Genomic DNA, 16,419 nt, shown 5'->3' with positions numbered 1-16,419 from the left:
TTTTTTTTTTTTTTTTTTTTCTGTATCTCATCACCCAGCACAGCGTTCAGCCCCCAGTTGGTGCTCAGGAAGGCTTTGAATTATGATCATAATGCAGAGGGCATTACTGTGCTGTTGGGGAAAAATTAAAGAGTAAGTGGAGACCCTCGCGTCCTTCAGAGGCATCACCACATCAGGTGACAATGACAGTTGGCAGACAACCCTAATTGCAAATCAAGTTTATAAAAAGTTCTCAGATTATCAGTCATCAGGAAGATGCAAATCAAAACCCACAATGAGATACCACTTGACACCCACTAGGATAGCTATAATTTAAAAGACAGATAATACACTGCATTGTAAATCAACTATACTTGAATAAAATAAATTTTTTACAAAGACATAATAATAAGTGTTGGTGAGGATATGGAGAAGTTGGAACCCTCATACACTGCTGGCGGATTATATGGTGCAGCCACTTTGGAAAAGTCTGGTTGTTCCTCAAAAAAATTAAACAGGGAGTTACCATATGACCCAGCAATTCCACTCCTAGGTAAGTACTCAAAAGAAATGGAAACTGAAGTCCACATGAACACCTGTACACGAATGTTCACAAGAGCATTATTTATAATAGCCAAGTGGAAACAACCCAAATGTCCATCAGCTGATGAATGGATAAATACAATTCTCTCCCTACAATAGAATATTATTCAGCTGTAAAAAGGAATGGAATAATGATACATGCTACCACAGGGATGAACCCTGAAAAAATTAGGCTAAGTGAAAGATGCCAGTCACAAAGGATGTATATTGCATGATTTCATTTACGTGAAATGTTCAGAACAGGGGACTCTACAGAGACAGAAAGTAGATTAGTGGTTGCCTAGGGCAACAGGATTTGAGGGGTAATAAGGAGCTGAAAGGAACAGGGCTTCTTTTAGGGGTGATGAAAAATGTTCTAAGTTTGATTGTGATGATTGTTGTAAATATGCCAAAGACCATTGAATTGTACGCTTTAAATTAGAGAACTATACGTGAATTTTATCTTAAAAAAGAAAAAAAAAGGTCCTCTGAGCAGAGAAGAATGCCTGTGTTTTTAGTCAGAAATGAATCAAGCAGAGAAACACAGCTTCCTCAATTCCAAGGCCACTGGACTCATGTTTCAAAAAGCGTCAACCAGTCCAGTCTCCAAGCAAGGAAAATCTCCCCCAAGCAGTCTTCAGGCTCAATCTTTCCATGTGTTTCACTTCACACTTAGTAACCTTCTGTAAAGGCATGTTTTTTCACTTGAATTGATTTTCAGAATCGATTTTAACAAAAACAAGTGAGAGGTTCAAAAAAGGTGCAGTAGGGGACTTCCCTGGTGGTCCAGTGGTTAAGACTCCGTGCTTCCACTGCAGGGGGCATGGGTTCCATCCCTGGTCTGGAACTAAGATCCCGCATGCCGCGCAGCCAAAAAAAGAAAAAGAAAGAAAGAAAGAAAAAAGTGCAGCCGAGATAGCCTTTGGAGAGGGGAACTAAGGGTGAAGGGTGGGGTGGAGGGTGGGAGGGCAACTTCCTTTTCGATATGCATCATTTGGACTACTTGAATTTTTTACCACTGCCTTTAGAAAAACAAATATGGCATCTCTTGCAGAGTTAAAACAAACAAGCAAACAAAAAAACCCAACTCAACTGTGCAAGAGATATCTAAAGCCTGTGCATAATTAATGTAAATTCTAAAGAGAGGTAGGAGAGAGGGGTCCAGAGTGGGAAGGAGGGAATTGCTCTGGCCTCGGAGGGGAGGGTGGGACTTGGGGGGGAAGCGGGGTGCACAAGCCAGAGCCCGCACCTTTGCTTCTCCCAAAACTTGGTCCAGAGCCTGGGCTGGGTCTGTTTACTGGCCAGATGCAGCCTCTCTGAGCAGCTTTGTGTCTGAGACTGACAGAGAAGAAATAGAAATAAGCCAGTTTGGGAGGCTGGACAGGCTTCCTGGAATAAGGGAGACAGGGACTGGAGTTGAGCAGAATCGTACTGGGAGAGGAAAATACTGGCTGAGGTGGCCCTGGCCCTCAGAGGGCCAGGGAGGAGGCCAAGGGTGCTCCTACAGGAGACCGGGACCGAAGTCCTGCTGCTGTGGGTGGGGCCCTTCTGGCCTGGGAGGCTTCTGGCTCTCAGGGAAAGCGAGCTGCCCCTTCCCACACGGCCTCAGCGCCCCGGAGGCCACTGCTCAGCCAGGCCCAGGAATGTGGGGCCTCTCTCCCAGGACCCAGAATAACCACAGCCAGGCCGAGGGCCAAATCCGGAGGTCCAGTCCCATGCGCATAGCCTCTGGGGAATTTCCCCGACCTCGGGCTGGATCTGGGCCCGTTCTCAACAGCCCCCTCTATTGGCTAATGGATGTCTGATTTTACTACAGAAAGACCGGGAGAGAAGGATATTCTGTCGTCTGGGAGACAAGAATAGAGAAAGGGGAGGTGGGGAGGCGGAGGCGAGATACAGACGGGGCAGAGAGAGGAAGCTCTGGTCAAAGGGACAGAGTCAAGCCCGATAAGAGGGGCACAGCCTGAGGCCAGATAGACAGGCCAGAACCAACGACAGCGACAGGAGAAAGACCAGACGCAGGCTGAGTTAGCCTGGACCAAGGAAGCATCAGATAGCCTGACCGAGACAAAGGATGAGCCGGGATGCGTCCGAGGTCGAACCAAAGAACCCGCGGTCGAGCACCGAGGGGTGAAAGCCAATCAGGAGATCAAGCGGGTGACGCAAAGGGCCCGCCTCCGCCCTTCGGCCACGCCCACACCCTCGACTCCTCCCCTCCGCTCCTCAGCCACGCCTCCGCCCACGACCCCTCCCCGCCGCGCCTCATCCACGCCCATACCCGGGACTCCTCGCCTCAGCGTCGCTCGCACACCCAGTTTCCCGAGGGAGCCCCTCCCTTCGCGTCCCGTCAGTTACCCGCCCAGGTGAGGCCCCGCCCCTTTCCCCGACGCGCCGCGGGAGCCCCGTGACCGCGGTGCTGCCGGGGCTCCCAGGTAAGGACGCGGTAGGAGCGCGGCAGAGCCTCCCCGTGGATGCCCCCCTCCCCTCCCCTGTCACAGCGTCCGGGCGTCCGGGCTGGGACCCCCGCCTCCGTCCGGGGGAGCGGGCGCGCGCCCGCGGGGCGCACCCAGCGGGTAGGGAGGCACCTGCCTCGGGCTCTCTGGGCGCGGGCAAAGCTGGAGGCGCGGGCTTCCCTGGTGGCGCAGTGGTTGAGAGCCCGCCTGCCGATGCAGGGGACGCGGGTTCGTGCCCCGGCCCGGGAAGATTCCACGTGCCGCGGAGCGGCTGGGCCTGTGAGCCATGGCCACTGAGCCTGCGCCTCCCGAGCCTGCGCGTCCGGAGCCTGTGCTTCGCAACGGGAGAGGCCGCAACAGTGAGAGGCCCGCGTACCGAAAAAAAAAAAAAAAAAAAAAAAAATACTGGAGGCGCGCGCTCGAGCCGGCAGAGAAGCGGAAACGGAGTCTGAGGGGTGAAGTTAACTGGCTCGCTCTCGATTACAGCTCAGTTCACAGGTGATGGCGGTGGGATTGGAAGCAGGCGGTCCCGTCTCCCTTTGCGTGCGTGCCCGTCTCTTTTTTTTTTTAAAGTCAGGTTTATTGTAGTATAACTTAACACCCTTTAAAACTTTAATGTGCTTTGTAATTTTTAAGAATTTACACCCCTTTAAAGCCAACAGGTCGGAGAATTTTGACAAAAATATACAAGCGTATGACCACCACAGTGGTTAAGATACAGAACATTGTCATCACCCCAAAATGTGCTCTGGTGCCCCTTTGCCCGCCCCTCCCCCACCGCCCTGCCCTGGGAACCACTGATGATTTCTGTCCTCTACATCTGCGGTCTCCACAATGTCACATGAGTGCAGTCACACAGTATGTGTCATCCCTGGCTTCCTTTAAGGTCCCACATGTCTTGCTTTTGCTGCAGTTCCCCTTGGCGGTGTCTGACCACCTCCCAGGCCCCTAGACTTTGAGGAAAGTTTGTTGTCCCTGCCTGGGGCTAGTGCAGGCCTGGAAAGGAAGGATGTTTTGAAGTGCCTTAGTCCATTCAGGCTGCTACCACAGACTAGGTAGCTTATAAACAACACATTTATTTCTCTTAGTTCTGGAAGCTGGGAGTTCAAGTCAAGGCCCCAGCACGGTCACCTACTGGTGAGAGCCAGGATGGTAGCCAGGGCCTTCTCCCTGTGTCCTCACCGGATGCAAGGGCAACATCCCTCTGGGTGTCCTTTATAAGGGCACTAATGTCATTCATGAGGGCTCCATCCTCCTGTACTAAGCACTTCCCAAAGCCCTACCTCCTAATACTGTCATCCTGGGCAATAGGATTTCAACCTGTGAGTTTTGGGGGGCACACAGACTTTCAGACCACAGCAGAGGGAAGGACAAGTTGACTCAAGAACCAGGGACAGGAGTGCACAACAAGGGTTTAGGACGTTTCAGAAATGCCACTCACATTTAGACTTTATCATGTAAGTCGTGGAGAGTGAGTTAGAGTTGAATGTTAGACCCTCCCTCAGAGCCCCAGGGTGCCCCAGGGGGCTGCCTCAATGTTAAAAACCCATCTCAGAAGAGAAAGGTTGTTGGCCAGAAAGGCTGTGTCCAGGCCAGCACAGCCTGAAAGCAGCACTTGGGTCCAGAGAGTTGGAGCGAGAACAGGAAAGCTTATGCATCAGAGTCTCTTTTTCTGTTTGGGGGAGATCTCTGCCTTTCATGGAAGAGGCTTTCCTCGTATGTCTGGCACCAGAAAGCCAGCTGTGTGGATGGGGCTTCACTGAGCATCCTCCATGGGTGATGTCACAGTTCCCATAGGTTAGCAGACAGGTGTCCACTTTATTCCCCCCGGTCAGCAGGGTCTCCTCTGTGCATGGGTTCCCAGGGCACTAGGTCTCAGCTTCTCTACTGAGTTACGAGTGGCCGGCCATCCACCATCCATGGCGCAAACACTGCTGGCCCTGCCTCTGCCTGGTCCCCCCTCCCACTCTCTTTGTCCTTGTGGATTTACATTTTTTTTTCTATGATCACTTTAGAGGGGCTTGGGGAGGAAGCCATTTTTAAACCATGGTTGTAATGTTTTATTTCTTTTTTCAAGACAATCTGAAGTCATCCCCACCCCCTCTACCCACAGAAGGTGAAGAAGTTGAAGTCAGGACAATGTGCAGACCACGCTTTGGAGGTGTTTCATTATACAGGGAAGCAGGGAGGTGGCACAGTAACTAAGGAGACGTGAGGTCAAGGTGGGGGGGGATTGTTCGTTTAAAGATCAACTGTCCATGAAATGACAGATTCTGTTTGTATGCTGATGCATGTCCAGTGGCCAGTGCAGGGGGGAGGGTACCTGCAAGAACAGAGACCTCGGGAAGGTGAGAGGATGGCCCAAGTGGAGGCTTTCATCTCTGTTCATGGAGCGAGAAAAGGAGTCAGGTGGTCCAAGTGTGGACAGGTGTCAGGCCAAGGGTGGGAAGGTCTGATGGCCGGTGTTTTCTCAAAGAAATGTGAGGTCAAGGTCACCATCTGGGAGTAAGGGTGTGGGAAGGTTGAGGAAATAGAGCCTATCACCTCTTAGAGAAATGGAGGAGAACTGCAGGGCAGTGTTTTTGTCGTCATGAATTTAAAATGAAGCCAGTCAGCTGAGGTGTGTGTTACCCTCCCCCGAAGGCAGGTGCAGGACTCTTACAGGCTTCAGTTTTTGCTAGGTGACTAGGGAAGAGGAAGAGGTGTGTTTCCAAGGGAGAATATATGCAGGGATCAGACCCTCTCCTCCCTCCCCCACCCCAGCAGCTCCCAAGGTCCTGGGTACCCCAAGGCTAAAGGGAGTCCCAGCCTCTCTTGTAAATAAGCCAGGAACCACATGACATCTGGTGCACAAATCTGCCTGAGCCTGAGAAACACAGGGAGAATGTCAGAGAAGGAAAAAGAGGGAAGGGGCTTTCCAGAGGCTGAAGTAGGGGCATTAATTAACCTCCAACCCAGAGAGCTGACCCTTCCCAATAAAGGCCTCATGCCAGGGGCTGGGGCTCTGAATTCACTTCTGTACCTCAAAGCTGTAGAAGTGCCAAGGCCCTACCTAGCTCTGAACTCACGTGTGCAAAAGTTATTTTAATTCTGACTTCAATGGTTGGTTTTATGAAAGTATTTCCTCTTTTTCTTTGCTCTTAGCTATATATTTTCCTTTTTTCTTTTTTTCTTTATTTTTGGCTGTGCCATGTGGCTCACGGGATCTCAGTTCTAATTAGAGTTTTTGTCTTTTTTGGATATATGCCCAGGAGTGGGATTGCTGAATCAAATGGAAACTCTATTTTCAGTTTTTTAAGGAACCTCCGTCCTGTTCTCCATACCCTCTCCAGCATTTTTTATTTGTAGACTTTTTGATGATGGCCCTTCTGACCGGTGTGAGGTGATACCTCATGGTAGTTTTGATTTGCATTTCTCTAATAATTAGTGATTTTTTTAAAAAAATTATTTATTTTTGGCTGTGTTGGCTCTTCGTTGCTGCACACGGGCTTTCTCTGGTTGCGGCGAGCAGGGGCTACTCTTTGTTGCGGTGCACGGGCTTCTCATTGCAGTGGCTTCTCCTTGTTGCGGAGCACGGGCTCTAGGCACACGGGCTTCAGTAGTTGTGGCTCGTGTGCTCAGTAGTTGTGGCTCACGGGCTTAGTTGCTCCGCCGCATGTGGGATCTTCCCAGACCAGGGCTTGAACCCGTGTTTCCTGCACTGGCAGGTGGATTCTTAACCACTGCACCACCAGGGAAGTCCCAGTTAGCGGTGTTATTAGTTAGCACATCTTTTCCTGTGCTTCTTGGGCACCTGTATGTATTCTGTGGAGAAATGTCTGTTTAGGTCTTCTGCCGATTTTTTAATTTTTATTGAGCTATATGTATATTTTGGAAGTTAAACTCTTGTCGGTTGCATCATTTGCAGATATTTTCTCCCCTTCCATAGGTTGTCATTTCATTCTGTTGATGGTTTCCTTTGCTGTGCAAAAGCGTATAAGTTTGATTAGGTCCCATTTGTTTATTTTTGCTTTTATTTATTTTGCCTTTCCTCCCCTCCATTTTTATCTCCTTCTTCCAGAACTCCTATTTTCTAAATGTTACCACTTCTACTTTTATCCTCCATATCTCTTAGCTTCTGTTTTATATTTTCTGTTCCTTTGTTCTTTCTTTTTTCCTTTTGGAGAATGTCTGTTCTTCCAGTTCACTAATTCATTCTTCAGCTGTCTAACTCATCCATTCAAGAGAATGTGTAAATATTATTTTTTAGTCCACCTATTACGTATTCAACCTAGTCTCTCTTATTGGTTCTTTTTGATGTTTTTGTTTTCTTGTTTTATAGTTCCAATAGCTTCCTTATATCTTTTAACATGTTTATTAATCTAATTTAAAATTCTTCTTCTGAAGATAATGCAGTGTGTAGCTTTTCTCTTGAAAGTGCTGGTGTCCTTAACCTGTGGGATCTGACCTGTCTCCAAGTAGATAGTGTCAGAACTTGGTTAAATTGTAGGACACCCAGCTGGTGTTGCTGAATTGGTTGGTGTTGGGGAAGAAAACGACAACCTCACATTTGGTGAGCAGAAGTATCAGAAGTGCCGCATTGAGAGCAGAGGAGGTTGCCATACTGTATCCTCTGGGTATATCCTGCTCTGTCCGCAGGCCCCAACGAGCTCAGCGCATGGGGAGTAGATAAACCCCAGAGGGAGGCTCCAGAAAAACACAGCCAGCCACCCCTCGACCCACAGAACAACCCCTCCGGGCCTGTTTTCACGCTGTGCTCTCCCGAGGGCAGCAGCATTAGGAGGACTCACCCCTACAATGTCATCCATTAGGCCTGGTTGTTTGGAGGGGGGGTGAGTAGGCACTTGCAGAAATCAGTCAGTCCCAGCCTGTTTTTCTCAGCATCTCCCCAACGCAGGAGGTCTGGGCCGCCCTGATTTGGCTCCAGGGGCCTGAGCGGAGATCAGAGTCACTGGAGGGGTGGCAGCAGGTACTGCGGGTGGCAGCAGGTACTGCGTGCGCCAGCAGGTACTGCGTGCGCCAGCGAGCCCGCGCAACGGTGGGGAACGAGCAGGAGCAGACCCACCCCCCCACTTCATGGTCCCGGTTCAGAACAGCGCGTCCCTCCCCAGCCCCCCGGGAGACTCTCCCACCCTCCCCTGTCTTGGGGAGGAGCCCTCGGGGGGCCTGACCCTCTTCTCGCTTGGTGTTTGTCACCCCTGGTAAATGGGGATGTTACAGGCTGTTCCACTTGATGACTGAGCATGTGTGTCCGGGCGGGGGCCTCGCACTCTGCACGGGGTTAGAAGGACCAGTCGTTTTCTTCCTGTTTTATTTTTTTAATCGAAGTATAGTTGATTTACAGTGTTGTGCTAATGTTTGCTGTACAGCAAAGTGACTCAGTTGTACACATACAGACATTATTTTAAATATTCTTTTCCATTCTGATTTATCCCAGGAAAGTAGATAGAGTTCCCTGTGCTCTACAGCAGGGCCTTGTTGTTTATCCATCTAAATGTAATCGTTTGCGTCTACTAACCCCAAACTCGCAGTCCATCCCTCTCCCTCCCCTCCCAGAAGGACTGATTTTACTTCTGCACACGTGAGGCTTTGGAGTAAGGCTCAGAACTCGTATCCCCAGGAGATGTTAAGGCCCGGATTCACACAGAGCTGTTCGGCCTCATCTGTCCAGATGGAAGTGGTGATATTTGCTGATTTCTGGGTGAGGCCAAACCATGCCCCACAGAAAGTTTGTGTCTCCACCTTCCGCCCCTTACACTCTGTGTTCCTGGGTCACCCCAGAGAGCCTGCACAGATGGTGTATTTACTTTGGGGTATGTCTTTAGGCATGGGCCCCGTATTTCACTATGAATTTCCATGTGAGGAGACCCATTTCAGGCCCCACTCACCTGAACCCCGTGGCCAGAGCTTGGAGCCGTGCTGCACTGCCCTGGCCTGAAATATGGCCTGAAATACAAGTGGGGACAGCAAGGCTGGCAAAGCTGATCTCAGAGTGAGATGAGTGAATTATTTTAGGTGGGTGACGTGAGTCTGCAGGGGAGCAGCCTCTTAGAGGAAAGCGTCAGCACTTCACTGGGACTGAGCGGCCTCCACCTGCCTTCTTGTGGTTTTACAGAAAAGAGGAGAGGAGGTCGCAGAGGTTTCTGCGTGGGGGGGTGGGGCGGGTGCCCGAGGAACGCGGAGGATGCGACGTGCAGACTCTACCAGCCCCCGCTGCACCCCTTCCGCCTCTGACTTCTCACCTCTGGAGGTGTCTGTTTGTCTCAGCTCCCTGCTTTGGGTGGCTCGGGGCCTTGGTCCCTGGCGAGGTCCTGGCTGGTGTGGGTACAGGAGCCTCCAGGAAAAGCTCGGGGGAGGAGTAGATCATCTAAAAGGCCGTCAGAGCATCTGAATTTAAGTATTGGCTACAAAAAGAGAGCAGGCCGCTTCAACTTCTAAAGGTGATTACGCTCAGGCCTGATGCTCAGAAAAACAGCTTTCACAGGAGTGGGAGGGGTCGGGGTGCCGATTCTCAGACGCCAGGGCGAAGCAGGAGGTGTTGGAGCTGCCAGCCAACCCACACGTAGCAGGGTGGGAAGGCCGAGGATTATGGAAGGGGAGAGCATTCTCCCTGGGAAGTAAGGCCCTCTTTGGGTAAGCCCAGAGGCCCTTTTCTCTCCCAAATGCCGAAGCATCCCCTTTGCTGGATGCAAGGGTCAGTACTTCCCACTCTGACTCAGGGTGAGCAGAGTTCTGAAAGCTAGAAGTCTGAAGCAAGGCAAGCTGAGCAGAGCCAGGCCTCCGTCCGCCCTGCCCCTGCTCCAGGGCCTGCTGTGGGGTGCAGGTGAGCCTGCTGCTGCTTTGAGCCAGCAGCCTGAGTTCTGGACCCACGTGGCCCTGCTGGCCCAGCCCCTCCACTCCTTCAGCACGGGGTCCATGCCTCTCAAACACTGGCCTTGAGGGGTGGAGGGAAGGCCCCCAGTTTTCAGAACGGCTCCCTCACTTCTTTGGCCCAGAAAGCGTAAAGAAAGAGATTGGCAGATTCTTTTTGAAATCCAAAACTTCGGTTTTTACAAAGACACCGTAAACAAAAAGTGAAATAACCCTCTGAAAGACACTATTTATCACAGTTATAACAGAAAAATGATTACTTTTGAGAATGTATAAGGTGGTCCTACAAATTAATAATAGGAAAAGGGCAAAGATGTGAACAGGTAATTTGCAGTACAAATTAATGTCAAAAGATGCAAAAAGTGTTTAATCTCACAAGTTTAATCAGGGACGTGCGAATTAAAACAGTGTCATTTTTGTCCTTCAAATTATCCAAAATTAAAGTGATTATTAATATATATTGGATACGGTCACCTTATCTTTGATAAAGGAGGCAAGAATATACAATGGGGAAAAGACAGCCTCTTCAATAAGTGGTGCTGGGAAAACTGGATGTAAAAGAATGAAATTAGAACACTCCCTAACACCATACACAGAAATTAACTCAAAATGGATTAAAGACGTAAATGTAAGGCCAGACACTATAAAACTCTTAGAGGAAAACATAAGCGGAACACTCTGACATCAATCACAGCAAGATCCTTTTTGACCCACCTCCTAGAGAAATGGAAATAAAAACAAAAATAAACAAATGGGACCTAATGAAACTTAAACCTTTTGCACAGCAAAGTAAAACATAAAAAAGACAAAAAGACAACCCTCAGAATAGGAGAAAATATTTGCCAATGAAGCAACTGACAGAGGATTAATCTCCAAACTTTACAAGCAGCTCATGCAGCTCAATATCAAAAAAACAGACAACCCAATCCATAAATGGGCAGAAGACCTAAGTAGACATTTCTCCAAAGAAGACATACAGATGGCCAACAAACTCACAAAAGAATGCTCAACATCATTAATCATTAGAGAAATGCAAATCAAAACTACGATGAGGTATCACCTCACACAGGTAAGAATGGCCATCATCAAAAAACTCTACAAACAATAAATGCTGCAGAGGTGTGAGAAAAGGGAACCCTCTTGCACTGTTGGTGGGAATGTAAATTGATACAGCCACTATGGAGAACAGTATGGAGGTTCCTTAGAAAACTAAAAATAGAACTACCATACGACCCAGCAATCCCACTACTGGGCATATACCCTGAGAAAACCATAATTCAAAAAGAGTCATGTACCACAGTGTTCACTGCAGCACTATTTACATTAGCCAGGACATGGAAGCAATCTAAGTGCCCATCAACAGATGAATGGATAAAGAAGATGTTGCACATCTTCAATATACCATGGAATATTACTCAGCCACAAAAAGAAATGAAACTGAGTTATTTGTAGTGAGGTGGATGGACCTAGAATCTGTCATACAGAGTGAAGTAAGTCAGAAAAAGAAATACAAATACTGTATGCTAACACATATGTGGAATCGAAAAAAAATTTTTTAAATGGTTGTGAAGAACCTAGGGGCAGGAGAGGAATAAAGACGCAGATGTAGAGAATGGACTTGAAGACATGGGGAGGGGGAAGGGTAAGCTGGGACAAAGTGAGAGAGTGGCATGGACATATATACACTACCAAACGTAAAGTAGATAGCTAGTGGGAAAGAGCCACATAGCACAGGGAGATCAGCTCGGTGCTTTGTGACCACCTAGAGGGATGGGACAGGGAGGGTAGGAGGGAGACGCAAGAGGGAGGGAATATGGGGATATATGTATACGTATAGCTGATTCAGTTCGTTATGCAGCAGAAGCTAATGCACCATTGTAAAGCAATTACACTCCAATAAAGATGTTAAAACAATACATATATATGGAATTCCCTGGTGGTCCAGTGGTTAGGACTCCATGCTTCCACTGCAAGAGGCGCCGCTTTGATCCCTGGTCTGGGAACTAAGATCCTGCAAGTCGGGCAGTGCAGTCCCCAAAATATATATATATGAGGGTCTGGAGAACTAGATACTCCTATGCAGTATGGTGGGAATTCATATTGGTATAGTTCTCTTTTTTATTGTGTTAAAAATACATAACAAAATTTACCATTTTAACCCTTTTAAAATATAAGATCCAGTGGCATTAAGTACATTCACCTTGTTATGCGACCATCACCACTGTCATCTCCAGAGCTTTTTCATCTTCCCAAACTGAAACTCTACACCCATTAAACACTAACTTCCCATCCCCTTTCCTCAGCCCCTGACAGCCACCATTCTACTTTGTCTCTGTGAATTTGATCACTCTAAGGACCTCATATAGGTGGAATCATAGAGTACTTGTCCTTTTTGTCTGGTTTATTTCACCAAGATTTAGCCACATCGCATGTGTCAGAATTTCCATCCTTTTCAAGGCTGAATGGTATTTCGTTGCATGTGGTACTGTCTTTTTTTTAATAAAGCATTTTATTTTTTAAATTTTATTTATTTATTTATTTTTGTCTGTGTTGGGTCTCCGTTTCTGTGCGAGGGCTTTCTCTAGTTGCGTTGAGCGGGGGCCACTCTTCATCGTGGTGCACGGGCCTCTCACTATCGCGGCCTCTCTTGTTGCCGAGCACAGGCTCCATACGCGCAGGCTCAGTAGTTGTGGCTCACGGGCCTAGTTGCTCCGCGGCATGTGGGATCTTCCCAGACCAGGGCTCGAACCCGTGTCCCCTGCATTAGCAGGCAGATCCTCAACCACTGCGCCACCAGGGAAGCCCTGTACCGTCTTTTTGAAGGGCAACTTTGTAGTAATCACAGATTTCAGTGCCATATTCTTTGATACCATTCCACTTCTAGCTATATCCTGAAGAAATATTTGCACACCTGAGATGAGACGTTCTCAAGGATATTCATTGGAGCATTGTTTTATTTATTTATTATTTTTTTTTGCCACCCACTGCATAGCTTGTGGGATCTTAGTTCCTGACCAGGGATTGAACCCGTGGTGCCCCCTTCAGTGCAAACCCAGAGTCCTAACCACTGGACCGCCAGGGAAGTCCCTGCAGGGTTGTTTTAATAGCGAAAAAACCCCACAAATATCCATCAGTAAAGAGATGGGTAAAATATGGTCTATCTATACTGTGAAATATATTGTAGCAATTCGGAAAGAAGCAGGGAGATCTATATGTGCTAGCTTCAAGCTACATGAGTATGTTCTGCACAATTCCTTTTATGTATAATTTTTAAAGTATGTTTTTATATAATATATACATCTGTAAACACATTAGAACAACCTGGTGGTAAATACACCAAACCTTTGCCAAGTGACACAGAAAGAGAAGTGTGGAGAGAGATTCTGAGGAGGGACACTGAAAAAGGACTTTCAAGTTTTATTCTATACACACACACACACACACACACGTATTCATTGACTGAGTCTGGACAACTGGATCACACTCACTGTTACTTAAGTAAAAAATACTGAGAAAATAGGAAATATGCTAAATTGAGTATATTTGGATTGTAGGTTTAATGGGTGCTTTCTTTTTCTGTATTTCTCAAGTTAGTTACATTGAGTATGTATTACATTCATAATTAGGAAAGCAATAAAATTATTTTTAATAGCGTTTTTTTAAACCATTTAAAAAATTGAAGTATAGTTAATTTACAATGTGTTAGCTTTAGGTGTACAGCAAAATGATTCAGAATATATACGTTCTTTTTCAGGTTCTTTTTCACTATAGGTTATTATAAGACATAGAATATAGTTGCCTGTGCTATAGAGTAGGTCCCTGTTTTTTTTTTGTTTTTTGGGGCCATGCCACCATGTGGGGTCTTTGTTCCCTGGCCAGGGATCGAAACTTTGCCCCCTGCAGTGGAAGCGTGGAGTCCTAACCACTGGACCGCCAGTGAATTCCCGGGTCCTTGTTTAGCAATAAAATTATTTTAAGGAAAACACGGTGTACCTACTATGAATTAGTATGCAGACATTAGCAAGATTGAAGTAAATGTATACATTGGGACATGTAGACACAAAGGTGTCTGTAGTGGCATAGAAATCCAGAAGGATACCTACAACGTGTATCCTTACAGTGTCCTTATGAACCAGTAAGTAATGTTGCCATCACCCCTGATATAATTTCATTCCACTCTTCTCCTTGCTAAGTTCCTGCTATACAGGCCATCATACTGATCTTGAATTTAAGCTTTCTTCTGCCGTAGGACCTTTGCACATGATGTTCCCTTTGCCTGGAACACCCTTCCCCCAGATATCATGAGGCAAGTCCCTCTTTTCCTCCAGACCTTTGCTCAAATGTCATATTATCTGTGGGGCTTTCCCTGACCACCCAATGCCCTTTATTCTGCTTTATTATTTCTTTTTACTATAGCGCTTTCCATCATCTAAAATATGATGTGTTTATCTGTTTTTCTCCTCTCCTCTTTTTAATGTAAGTTCTGTGAGGGCAGACTTGGTCAGTTTTGTTCATTGCTACATTTCCAATGCTGGAAACACAGTAGACGATAAATATTTGCTCAATGAATAAATGGATGGAAAAATAGTCTCTTTCAGTGGTTTGCTCTGGGGGGCATGAGAGAGGTAAGAGGGGATTTTTCAATTTTTACTGGATACTCCTATATATCATTGGATGTATTTTATCAAGAGCTTATATCACTTTTGTATTTTTAAAAAATCGCATGTCCAAAATTTACTACTGTTTTGTCTGTTAACAGCTGATGAAGACAAGCCGTAACGGGTACCAGCTGACGAAGAACAACTTACAGAAGAAACATTTAACCTGAAAAGTCTTTTCCATTTCCCTGTGAGTTGAAAAAATGTTTTCCTTTATATTGTTCTCTTTTGAATTTGTGTTGCTTTATTTTTTAAAAAAATTTATTTATTTATTTATTTATTATTTACTTTTGGCTGCGTTGGGTCTTTGTTTCTGCTCACGGGCTTTCTCTAGTTGCAGAGAGCGGGGGCTACTCTTCATTGCGGTGCGCGGGCTTCTCATTGCAGTGGCTTCTCTTGTTGCGGAGCGTGGGCTCTAGGCGCGCGGGCTTCAGTAGTTGTGGCACGTGGGCTCAGTAGTTTTGTGGCTTGCAGGCTCAGTAGTTGTGGCTCACAGGCTTAGGAACTCCGCAGCATGTGGGATCTTCCCAGACCAGGGCTAGAACCCATGTCCCCTGCATTAGCAGGCAGATCCTCAACCACTGTGCCACCAGGGAAGCCCCTGTGTTGCTCTATTTTAGTAGTAGAATATCCAGACCCAGTTTGTGACACTCCCTGAGGCCAGCAATGTTTCTGCCCTGCAGAGGCCAGGAAACCAAACAAAATCAGCAGTGCTGGGTAGGGAATGGGAAAGGTCATGGCTCTAACAAGGTTTCTCAAAGTGTGAGGGATGTTACCTAATTGAAAAGTTAAGTGGGAAAAAAAAAAAAGTGAAATTGGAACACAGTGGGTTGAACCACATTAAACCGGTTCCTTTAAGGCAGAACTTCTTGGAGTCTTCAAGATGGTCTCCAAGGGGGAAGTAACAGACTTCCTGAGCTCCTGTGACCACAGCATCCTTTCAACATGGTTGTAATGTTTGGAGGACAGAGTTTGGGAAACACTGATATCAGAAACTTGTGAAGGTAAAGGTGTTTCTTTTTTTTTTTTTTTTTTTTTTGCGGTACGCGGGCCTCTCACTGTTGTGGCCTCTCCCGTTGCGAAGCACAGGCTCTGGACGCGCAGGCTCAGCGGCCATGGCTCACGGGCCCAGCCGCTCCGCGGCACGTGGGATCTTCCCGGACCGGGGCACGAACCCGCGTCCCCTGCATCGGCAGGCGGACTCTCAACCACTGCGCCACCAGGGAAGCCCTAAAGGTGTTTCTTAAGAGGAGTCCTGGCTGGTGTTAACATGGTCAGAGGAGTAGGTGCTAGAATAAATTACAGGCGTTGACAGACCTACTAGCTGGAGAGTGAACCTCACCACTCAGCTTCTGATGACCATGAAAAAGAGGGGGAGATAAGGATGGTGATGGGATCAAGAAAGTATGAAAAAAGGAAAATCTCAAAACTTATTTCCCAGTTAGTATCGTACTAACTGCAAGATCCTTTCCCAGAAATCAACATTTATCTAAAGCTTCCATTTGGAGTTGGCTGGGCCTGATTGAAAGACAGCCCTGATTTGCCCCTTTGGATTATTTGAGGAATGAGCAGAGTGTATCTAAAATGAAGCTTGTGATGGACTTCCCTGGTGGCACAGTGGTTAAGAATCCACCTGCCAATGCAGGAGACACTGGTTCGAGCCCTGATCCGGGAAGATCCCACGTGCTGCAGAGTAACTAAGCCTGTGCGCCTAGACCCTGTGCTCCATAACAAGAGAAGCCACCACAATGAGAAGCCCGCGCACCACAACGAAGAGCAGCCCCCGCTCAACGCAACTAGAGAAAGCCCGCGCGCAGCAACGAAGACCCAACGCAGCCAAAAATAAAAATAAATAAATAAAATTTAAGAAAATAAAA

At 47.3% G+C, this 16,419-nt stretch overlaps 1 long non-coding RNA gene across 2 annotated transcripts in view; it reads left to right on the top strand.

The window, feature by feature from the left end:
• The window catches only part of LOC131746791 (uncharacterized), an 18,535-nt gene extending 2,116 nt beyond the window's left edge, over window positions 1-16,419 (top strand). For both annotated transcript variants that reach the window (XR_010838277.1, XR_010838278.1), the window contains 3 exons: window positions 14,644-14,732; window positions 15,402-15,546; window positions 16,188-16,419. This is a non-coding gene — a long non-coding RNA (uncharacterized lncRNA). The remainder of the gene's footprint in view (window positions 1-14,643; window positions 14,733-15,401; window positions 15,547-16,187) is intronic.

This window comes from Kogia breviceps, chromosome 19 (assembly GCF_026419965.1).
Source record: "Kogia breviceps isolate mKogBre1 chromosome 19, mKogBre1 haplotype 1, whole genome shotgun sequence".
Lineage (NCBI taxonomy): Eukaryota > Metazoa > Chordata > Mammalia > Artiodactyla > Physeteridae > Kogia > Kogia breviceps.
The sequence above is the reverse complement of the archived record's forward strand: the minus strand, read 5'-3'. Positions and strand labels throughout refer to the sequence as shown.